Here is an 11,810-nt window from a genome sequence, read left to right on the forward strand (position 1 = left end):
ATATTCTGTGCAGACAATCCAAAAATAAAGAAGACGTTTCGGTCATACAATGACCTTCATCAGTCAGGCAGATTGCAGTGTGCACCGGGTTACAGGCAATAACGAACGCTTAGGATCAGCAGCACATCCTGCAGCAGTGTGTGGCATTTTTGGATTGCCTGCACACAAAATTATCTTCTTATAACAGTTATTGTAATGATAACAGCAATAATAGATACAAACAAGAGATAGCTGGAGTGTGTACACAAGCTTGCTCCAGCTATGGCAATGGAAAGTTCAATACAAATAGTATAAACAATTTCTACAAACTACTCTCTTCTAACTTCCTACCTGGCTTCCATTAATTGGGCTGCGCTGCCATAGTGCACTGGCTAAAGAAGCCTGCTCTACACCCTAACACAGTTGAACAATGGTGTCTCACCCACATTTCTGTAGCGCTTGGAAGAAAGGCTGGTAGCTGCTTTTGGTCCTGATGTAGTGGAGCCGAGTTTGTTTTGTTGAACTCTTCCTTCAGGTTAACGGATCCGTCTTCTTCCAGATTCGGGCAAGTCTTGTTCCCACCTTAGATGCTGAGGGATTACTGGTACTGCAGCATTGTTTCCTCTCTCAGGTTACAGGTGCTTGGGGAGAGCTATTCTGGCTGTACAATGCGACTCTTTCCTTCTGACACAGTCCTGGTGATTGATCCTGTAGTAACTGGGCACTATGTTTTCCCTTGAAGCTGTTAGTTCATTTACCAGTCTCTCGTTGTTATGATCCACTTATTGTCCTGCCTGTCTCTCACAGGCACAAGGTTCCCTCTTGAAATCCTGAACCAACATTTCCTGCTTCTAGTTCAAACTAACATACAACAAGCAAATCAAAGGGGAGCATTGTCTCTTAAAGTCATAATGTAATTCAGTTCTTAGCAGGGGTTGAATTCCTACAAATGCAGTGCCAGAAACACTGTCAGTACATGAATATAGTGCCGGAACCATCGTGGTATATGAAAGCAGTGTCAGAGCTACCACCAGTACATGTATATAGTACAGCGATCAATTGCAATGACAGGTCAGCCCCATATAGAATTGTATTGTATGAACCTATAATTCTTAGTATGTCCATAACAATGGTAAAAAGATACTGGGAGTTGTTGTCTGTCATTATCAGCTTGCGGGCCACACAGGAACTACAGAACTGACGAGACATAGTCCGTATCCCAAATAAACATTTATATCCAGATGCCTTATACGGTACATCTTCTCTGATTGGAGTCATTCTCCTTCTTTCATATCCATTTTGTCCACACGTCATAATGAGAATTCATGCCCAAATCCTGTCTCTGCAGATTTCCCTTTTCTCTGTCTTCAGTAGCACTTCCCAACATGGTGGCTTTAGAAATAAAGGTATCGTAAATACTGCCTCATTTTTAAAGATATCTCCTATGCTGCGCCCCTGAATAAATAATTGCCCTTCACTGTGATGCCTGAAGAAAATATCCCTCCCACACAATGCCCTCTCCATAATATCACCTCAAACTGCCACTTTCCATATCTCTCCCACAATGCCCCTCTGCATAATGCCCCCATTGCCCCTCACTATACTGTGCCCTCTTTTGCAACCCTTCCACCAGCCCCCTCATCAAAATGAGAGCATATTTCCACATTTCATCTTCAGCTCCTCCACGGAGTGCTCACAAGTGCCTGCCATATCTTCACCCATTTTGCGGCACCTGAGTCTGCAGTAGTGTGGTGAGGTCACAGGGTGCTGATGTCATTGCCCCACTGCACGCCGGGGCTGAGGTTGACAGCCGCTCTGCTCCACCCTAGTCCCAGTGTCACAGTGCTGAAATGTATTCGCGTCTGAAAGAAGTGAATTCATTTAACTATAGGAAGAAGGGATCGGCGTCTTGTACAACATACGGCCTGTCGGCCATGCAGCATCTATTGGCACTGCCCACGGGCCGTATGTTCTGCAAACCTGCTCTAGCCCTATTTCCAGAGTATTCTAGAATATCTGGGTATAGATTTGAATGCCACACGAATTGGGACTCATAGTGTTATCCAGGATCCTGCCATCTTCCTTATGATAGAGATAGAGATGATCTGTAGCTTTATATTTTGTAGTGTGTAGTTATGTGGAGTTGTCTTATGAGGAGTCCTGGAAAATATGAGGAAGTGGCTTTGGTTCATCGAGAAGGGTCGACTCCTTCCGTCTGTATATTTGTACTACAGGCATCTATTACAGACTTCTTGTGTCGGTTAATAATGTAATAATGTTTACACTTTTAATATCAGATTCTGTATGACATCCACATGTTTCACATGTTGAAATATCTGAAAATTCTTCTCTAATGAGATAAGAATTCCTCATTTCACTAACAATAAACTCTTTGTGTACATATGTTTTGTTGAGATCATGTATCTAAGCCGCCAAGCACAATACCATCTTGAAAAATCAAATAACTCTTCTTAACTCATCATTAATGAAGCCCTCCTCCTCCTATCAACATTTATAACTGTGTCTAGATAGTGGCGCTTGTATATGCACAATGAACCAACTGCAAATAGGACCAATAACAACATAGGTCAAGGGAGAACTAAATGACACTCCAGCATCGAAACACAGTAACCCAGCATTCATAGAGTTATTATTATGATTTGCTGCATATCCTTTTGGCATAACTGTAAGGCGGCCAGGGCGGTAGTCGTGGCAACGCGCTGTTCTGTTCCCACACCCTAGCACCTCACAGATAACACACAGTATCCCTTTTGCTGCATATACAGCATACGCAGGGGTGGATTAAGGGTAGCCAGGGCCCCGGGCTGTTCAGCTGTTCAGACACTGTGGGCCCCCCGGTCATGTGATGGGGTTATGTGATGGGGTCATGCGAGGGGGTCATCATATACCTGAACCAGATTATTCCAGAAAAATAGTTGCTGTGTGAAACTATAACCTGTCAAACATCCATTGATCTAGTTAATTTACCCTTTACTAGGTAACACTGACTCACCAGTGACATCTCTAGGTGAAGTCCTTCATCTTTCAACCAACACAGCCCGCCATCACTTCTTCCAGCCAGGACTCGTCTCTGCAGGAAATAACACAGTTATCTAGAGCTCCGCTTGTAGAACACATTACTTAATTTTTCCCAACTTCCACATTACACCACATAAGGAAAAAGAGGCAACCTAGTGTCACTCTACACAGTAACAGGACCGCCCCCCGACTTAAAACGGTATACTCAAAAAATAAAATAAATACATCACTGCAGTAATAATGTCCCTTAATTAGCCCTTATGGTAATAATAATATTCCCCATCCTGGCCCCGTGTATCTCATTCCTGGCTCCAGCCATATGTTCTCCTATCCTGCCCTCATGAGTATCCATTCTGCCCCATATGATCTCCCCATCCTGCCCCATCAGTCTCCATCGTATACATCATACATACATCATGCATACCTCAGGCGCAGCACGAGAGAAGTCTCGCACCTCCGTCTCCAAGACTTCTCTTGTGCTGCGCCAGCTCTCTGGAATGCACTTCCCCAGACGATCAGACTGATACCTAGCCCCGACCTATTCAAGCGTGCTTTAAAAACCCATCTCTTCAAACAAGCCTACCACATCAACTACTCAGTAAACTAATTTTGTCCTGTTCCCTCCTTCCAAATATTATCTGCATGTGAATCTGCACTCTACTATTCATCTGTCTCCACACCCTCCATGCACATGATAACTGCACTTGATACTTGACTATTGCACTTAAACACACGGGCTGATGACCGGATCATGCAGCTTTGTATGAAAATCCCTATTATAATTGCCAGACCTGAAATAACAAGCACTTTTCACCTATTGTGTCCCCTTATTTCCTTGTAGATTGTAAGCTTGCGAGCAGGGACCTCACCCCTAATGTCACTGTTTAAATTGTCTTAACTTGTACTGAATTTATTGCTTGTACATGTCCCCGCTTAATTGTAAAGTGCTGCGGAATATGTTGACGCTATATAAGTAAAAATTATTATTATTATTATTATTATTATGCCCCATGATCCTGCACGATCTGTCTCCAATCCTGTCCAATGTCTTTCATTCTGCCACGTGTCTCCAATCATGCCCCATATCTACATTCTGCCCAGGTCTCCAATCCTGCCCCATCTGTCTCCAGTCCTGCCCCCAGTGTGTCCAGCATCTCTGCCCCCAGTGTCCAGCATCTTTGCCCCAATGTCCAGCATCTCTGCCCCCAATGTCCAGCATCTCTGCCCCCAATGTCCAGCATCTCTGCCCCCAATGTGTCCAGCATCTCTGCCTCCAGTGTCCAGCATCTCTGCCCCAGTGTCCAGCATCTCTGCCCCCAGTGTCCAGCATCTCTGCCCCCAATGTCCAGTGCAGCGCCCCAGGGTCCTGGTCGTTGCAGTAATATCATTCTCCTCTAGGGGGGAGTGATGTTACGTTTGAAGGTGAAGAAAGACAACCGAATCCAGGTATCACAAACATACAACATATGTTTATACTCCAGGCCACCAGGGGGAGCTATGCTCCTATTTATTAGGCACTCTTCACACTTAGGTAAAACTGGTTGCCTTGGGAGGAAGTTAGGCAGTTGCTGGCTGAGCTTCACTCAGGTAGTTGGTCCCTGACAGGGGTGGGATCCTGTCAGAGACCGAGGCAGAAGGACACGGAGCTGCGCCTGCCCTGAGTGCGGCAGCTTCCAGAAAGAGACACTGAAAGAGAACTGTATTGTAGAGAGGGTGAAGAAGTCGTAGCAAAGGAGTGGATATCATGCCTTATTGCATAGACCGGCAGGACAGCTAATTTCACGTTACCTGCCCGCCCTATACCCAGGAGCAGGGCCGGACTGGGACTAAAATTCAGCCCTGGCATTTGAAGTCACACAGGCCCACTTGTCACACGGTGACTGTATAATATCTTTGTACACTTGTAGGTTACAAGAAGTGAGGAGAGTGTAACACGACTATATAACATATAATTACAGCTGTATCCAGCATTACAGCTCAGTCCCCATAGAATGTAATGCAGCCAGTTCCCATAGAATGTAATGCAGCCAGCCCCCATAGAATGTAATGCAGCACAGCCCCATAGAATGTAATACAGCCCAGCCCCATAGAATGTAATGCAGCACAGCCCCCATAGAACGTAATACAGCACAGCCCCCATAGAATGTAATGCAGCACAGACCCCATAGAATGTAATGCAGCCCAGCCCCATAGAATATAATACAGCACAGGCCTCATAGAATGTAATGCAGCACAGCCCCCATAGAATGTAATGCAGCCAGTCCCCATAGAATGTAATGCAGCCAGCCCCCATAGAATGTAATGCTGCCAGCCCCCATAGAATGTAATGCAGCACAGCCCCATAGAATGTAATACAGCCCAGCCCCATAGAATGTAATGCAGCACAGCCCCCATAGAACGTAATACAGCACAGCCCCCATAGAATGTAATGCAGCACAGACCCCATAGAATGTAATGCAGCACAGCCCCTTAGAATGTAATGCAGCCCAGCCCCATAGAATGTAATGCAGCCCAGCCCCACAGAATGTAATGCAGCCAGCCCCCACAGAATGTAATGCAGCACAGCCCCATAGAATGTAATGCAGCCCAGCCCCATAGAATATAATACAGCACAGGCCTCATAGAATGTAATGCAGCACAGCTCCCATAGAATGTAATGCAGCCAGCCCCCATAGAATGTAATGCTGCCAGCCCCCATAGAATGTAATGCAGCACAGCCCCATAGAATGTAATGCAGCCAGTCCCCATAGAATGTAATGCAGCCAGTCCCCATAGAATGTAATGCAGCCAGCCCCCATAGAATGTAATGCTGCCAGCCCCCATAGAATGTAATGCTGCCAGCCCCCATAGAATGTAATGCAGCCCAGTCCCATAGAATGTAATGCAGCCCTGCCCCATAGAATGTAATGCAGCCAGCCCCCATAGAACGTAATGCAGCACAGACCCCATAGAATGTAATGCAGCCAGTTCCCATAGGATGTAATGCAGCACAGCCATCATACAATATAATGCAGCCAGCCCCATAGAATGTAATGCAGCACAGCCCCATAGAATGTAATACAGCACAGCCCCATAGAATGTAATACAACACAGCCCCATAGAATGTAATGCAGCCAGTTCCCCTAGGATGTAATGCAGCACAGCCACCATACAATATAATGCAGCCAGTCCCCATAGAATGTAATGCAGCACAGCCCCCATAGAATGTAATACAGCACAGCCCCATAGAATGTAATATAGCACAGTCCCATAGAATGTAATGCAGCCAGTTCCCATAGGATGTAATGCAGCATAGCCACCATACAATATAATGCAGCCCAGCCCCATAGAATGTAATGCAGCCCCCCTCCCCCAATAGCCCCACAATCCAGCTATCACTCATTGATATATAATAATAATAATTAAAAAAAAAACACTCTACTCACCTTTCCTCTTGCCCCGCGCTGCTCCAGCCTCCGGTCTCAGCAGCTGCATTCTGCCCGTCCGGTCACACAGCAGGTGCGCGATGATATGACGTCATCGCGCACCCGCAGTGTCAGCGGCAGGCAAAGCGGGGAATGATGGGAGAGAGAGCGACAGCAGACGCTCTCTCTCCTCCATCATTGCATTCAACTGTACCGGCGTCTATGACACCGGTATAGTTCAATGCGGGGCCGGGAGTGTGCCGACAGCGGGGGGAGTGTGCTGACAGCGGCACACTCGAGCGGCCCACTACTGCCACCGGCCCTTCTGGCATTTGCCAGAACTGCCCGATGGCCAGTCCAGCCCTGCCCAGGAGGCAAGGTGGCACCCACGAGAGGCTGGGGCATGATAGAGTCCCTGTAAAAAGCCTCAAGCCACAGCCACCGGTCATACGGGTTTGTCCTATCCATCTGGGGGACAGAGAGAGAGACATAACATCTGCAACATCTACAACAGTTGTGAGGACCTTATGAGAGGCTTAGCAGTAAGGTACTACAACACATGGCGCTAGAGGAAGGCTACTGATTTCTACTTGGATAAGGGGACTCTGGATTTGCCTCCAAAGAGGCCGGACTCTGCCTGCCCTGTGATCTGTGCTCTGTGCTCTGGACTGTGGATGCTGAAGCCTTCAGTAAAAGGTAAAGAGACTGCAACCTTGTGTCCTCGTTCTTCACTGCGCCTCACACCATCCACCATCTATACACTGGGAAGCCCTGGGGACATACTTCACCTGTGGGAAGGTATACCATCTAGCTGCCATCACATCACCCCAGCGGATCCCTTAAAGCAGCGTCGGTCACACTGACCGAATACCACAGGTGGTGTCACGAACATATCCCTTTAAAGACCTTTCCCTTTAACACGAACGTCCCGAGGGCCACGGACCGGGTCAGCCACCGTGACATTCCCCTTCCCCCTGAGAACCGAAGGACCCGGTACCGAGTACCCCACTGCCCACGGTGGCGCTCCACCAGCATCTCTGCCCCCAATGTCCAGCATCTCTGCCCCCAATGTCCAGTGCAGCGCCCCAGAGATCTGGTCGTTGCAGTATGACACTCTGCCGCTAAGGGGAGTGATGGTACGTCTGATGGCACTGAAGGAATTCTACTGACCAGGTATCACCAGCACACATTACACTTCACACTCCGGCCACTAGGGGGAGAAAAAGGCTTTATTTATTGGGCCACTCCTCACACTGGTAAAACTAGGGGTTGGATAGGAAGTTAGTCAAAAGCTGACTGGGTTGGATTCAGGCAACATCCCATGGCAGGGGGTTTTGCAGGGAGAAGATTCAGGGGGGGCCCTGTCAGGCGTGGGAACCTGGCAGGTACCTAGCGAACAGAACAGAACGTTACGGAACCGCGCCTGCACTACCTTGCGGCGGTATCCTAAGAAAGAGACATGAAGCGAAGGATATTGTGGAACAGTGAGAAATGAGATCAGCACAAAGGAGATCCAGTAGGAGTCGTGCCCCGAGAACGGCAACATCCTACTGAGGCGCGTAGCCGGTGGCCGGAACACCAAGGAAGTAACTGACTCTATGCCTTACTTCAAACTCCGCAGGACAGTTAATTATAGGTTGGCTGTCTACCTTAAATTTCCTACGAAGACATAGGGGGCAACGCGTGGAGAGGGGCGTCTCTAGGGTCCCGGAAGAGCTCCGAGCCTTCCCATCATACGGGTGTGTCCTAGCCATAACATAACTGGGGGACGAGAAACTAGTAACATCTGGAACGAAATAGAAAGAAAGAGAAAGAACTAGAAAGAACGAACGAACTAGAACAGAAGTTGTGAGGACTATACAGAATGCTCAGCAGGGTAGCACTACAACACACAGGCGCTATTGGTAGGCAATGATTTCCACCTGTAAAGGGAGATCTGGATGTGCCATCGGACCGGCAGGTCTCAGACAGCCCTGTTAACTGTGCTCTGGATTGCGGATCCTGAAGTCTTCAGTAAAGAGGTAAAAAGACTGCAACCTTGTGTCCTCGTTATTGTCTGCACCTCACACCATCGCCATCTACATCACTGGGAAGCCCTGGGGACATACTTCACCTGTGGGAAGGTATACCATCTAGCTGCCATTCCATCACCCTAGCGGACCCCAAGCAGCGTCGGTCATCCTGACCGAACACCACAGGTGGCGTCACGAAACCTTGACAGACTCCTATCACCTTTTTTGGACGCCCCTTAGCAGGGTCACGGACCGGGCCCAGCCACCGTGACAACCCCAGAACTGAGACAGAAAGGACCGATACCGAGTAACCTGTGGCCCTGTGTCTGGGGGCGATCCACCAGCATCTCTGCCCCTAATGTCCTGCATCTCTGCCCCAGTGTGTCCAGTATCCTGCCCCCAGTGTGTCCAGCATCCTGCCCCAGTGTGTCCAGCATATTGCCCCCAGTGTGCCCAGCAATCTGCCCCAGTATCTCCAGAATATTGCCCCCAGTGTCTCCAGTATTCTGCCCCAGTGTGTCCAGCATATTGCCCCCCAGTGTGTCCAGCATTCTGCCCCCAGTGTCCAGCATATTGCCCCCAGTGTCTCCAGCATATTGCCCCCAGTGTGTCCAGCATATTGCCCCCAGTGTGTCCAGCATATTGCCCCCAGTGTGTCCAGCATATTGCCCCCAGTGTGTCCAGCATATTGCTCCCAGTGTGTCCAGCATCCTGCCCCAGTGTGTCCAGCATCCTGCCCCCAGTGTGTCCAGCATATTGCCCCCAGTGTGTCCAGCATTGTTCCCCAGTGTGTCAAGCATTCTGCCCCAGTGTCTCCAGCAATCTGCCCTGAGTGTCTCCAGCATATTGCCCCCAGTATGTCCAGCATATTGCCCCCAGTGTGTCCAGCATATTGCCCCCAGTGTGTCCAGCATATTGCCCCCAGTGTGTCCAGCATATTGCCCCAGTGTGTCCAGCATATTGCCCCCAGTGTATCCACCATCCTGCCCCCAGTGTGTCCAGCATCCTGCCCCAGTGTGTCCAGCATCCTGACCCCAGTGTGTCCAGCATATTGCCCCCAGTGTGTCCAGCATTCTTCCCCAGTGTGTCAAGCATTCTGCCCCAGTGTCTCCAGCAATCTGCCCCGAGTGTCTCCAGCATATTGCCCCCAGTATGTCCAGCATATTGCCCCCAGTGTGTCCAGCATGCTGCCCCCAGTGTCTCCAGCATTCTGCCTCCAGTGTCTCCAGCATATTGCCCCCAGTGTGTCCAGCATTCTGCCCCCAGTGTCCAGCATATTGCCCCCAGTGTCTCCAGCATATTGCCCCCAGTGTGTCCAGCATATTGCCCCCAGTGTGTCCATAATATTACCCCAAGTGTGTCCAGCATTCAGCCCCCAGTGTGTCCAGCATATTGCCCCAAGTGTGTCCAGCATATTGCCCCCAGTGTCCAGCATATTGCCCCCAGTGTGTCCAGCATATTGCCCCAAGTGTGTCCAGCATATTGCCCCCAGTGTCCAGCATATTGCCCCCAGTGTGTCCAGCATATTGCCCCAAGTGTGTCCAGCATTCAGCCCCCAGTGTCTCCAGCATATTGCCCCCAGTGTGTCCAGCATATTGCCCCAAGTGTGTCCAGCATATTGCCCCCCAGTGTGTCCAGCATATTACCCCAAGTGTGTCCAGCATTCAGCCCCCAGTGTGTCCAGCAATCTGCCCCCAGTGTGTCCAGCATTCTGCCCCCAGTGTCCAGCATATTGCCCCCAGTGTCTCCAGCATATTGCCCCCAGTGTGTCCAGCATATTGCCCCCAGTGTGTCCAGCATATTTCCCCCAGTGTGTCCAGCATATTGCCCCAAGTGTGTCCGGCATATTGCCCCCAGTGTGTCCAGCATATTGCCCCCAGTGTGTCCAGCATATTGCCCCCAGTGTGTCCAGCATATTGCCCCCAGTGTGTCCGGCATATTGCCCCCAGTGTGTCCGGCATATTGCCCCAGTGTGTCCAGCATATTGCCCCCAGTGTGTCCAGCATATTGCCCCCAGTGTGTCCAGCATATTGCCCCCAGTATGTCCAGCATTCTGCCCCCAGTGTGTCCAGCATATTGCCCCCAGTGTGTCCAGCATATTGCCCCCAGTGTGTCCAGCATTCTACCCCAATGTGTCCAGCATATTGCCCCCAGTGTGTCCAGCATCCTGCCCCAGTGTCCAGCATTCTGGCCCGGGCTCCCCAGATTGCCGTTCGCAATAAATAAAACAAAAAACCTAGTTCTCCTCACCTGTCCGCGCTCCGGTGGCTATTATAAAGAACAAATAAACACATTGACTGGCTCTGCATCTTGTGCCTCCTGATGAACCGTATGGACAGGGAAACGCGTCGTGGCTGGAAGCTAAGTTTGGGCTAAACCCCAACTGTGTTTATTTATTTATTTGTTCTTTATATAGCCACGAATTGTATAGTCATTTGCTCGTTTTGCACTCAATGTGGCAAATTTATTATGTATAAGTTGTGTTTAAAGGCTAGTCATATGGCACCTTGGCTTTGGAGTGCAGGCTTTGATTATCTGGAAAGGGTCCGTGAGATATATCTATGCTATATGGGTCCTATAAAAGCCACCTGGTACGCATTATCTATATATAAGGGTGTCATTTGGCACATAACCTATGTTTTCTAAATAATAAGTACTATCCCTTCATCTCTTTTATTTGCTTGCTGTTTCCCCACCTATAGTACACCAGGGAATTATCAGGGTTAGCTTGAGACAGCCGCCGTGGAGTGGGGGCGCCAAAAAATCATTTCTCTTAGGGCGCCAACCCCCGCTGTTAGGAAGAGTTAGCAGGCAAGTCTAGGGTTGTGGTAGGTTATGTTAGACCATATATATATTGTGTGATTTGCACTGGGAGGGTGTTTTTTAATCCTTTTTTCAATAAAGATAATTAAAAAAAAAAGGGATTACATGATATACACATAATACTTCTATGTATTCTATGCTCTCCTATTCTTATGATGCCCCCCTCTATTCTAATCCCCTTATGGTTCTATACTGTCCCTAAGCTTACACACAGTACATAACAAATGCATCACATTACAGTACACAAACATCAGTAAAAGTATAAATGTTACATTTCTCAGTAATACACTATGGGGTGTAATATGTGAGCAGTGACCAGGGGAGACGAGATATGTGAGGGTCCCTGCCACCTCCTTACAATACTATGCAATGTGATACCGGTATTAAGTCATATTTGCTTATTGTAGAGCTTCAGAGTCATTAACCCCTTTACCCCCAAGGGTGGTTTGCACGTTAATGACCGGGCCAATTTTTACAATTCTGACCACTGTCCCTTTATGAGGTTATAACTCTGGAACGCTTCAATAGATCCTGGTGATTCTGACATTGTTTT

This window comes from Ranitomeya imitator, chromosome 2, assembly GCF_032444005.1.
Source record: "Ranitomeya imitator isolate aRanImi1 chromosome 2, aRanImi1.pri, whole genome shotgun sequence".
NCBI classification, from domain to species: Eukaryota; Metazoa; Chordata; class Amphibia; order Anura; family Dendrobatidae; genus Ranitomeya; species Ranitomeya imitator.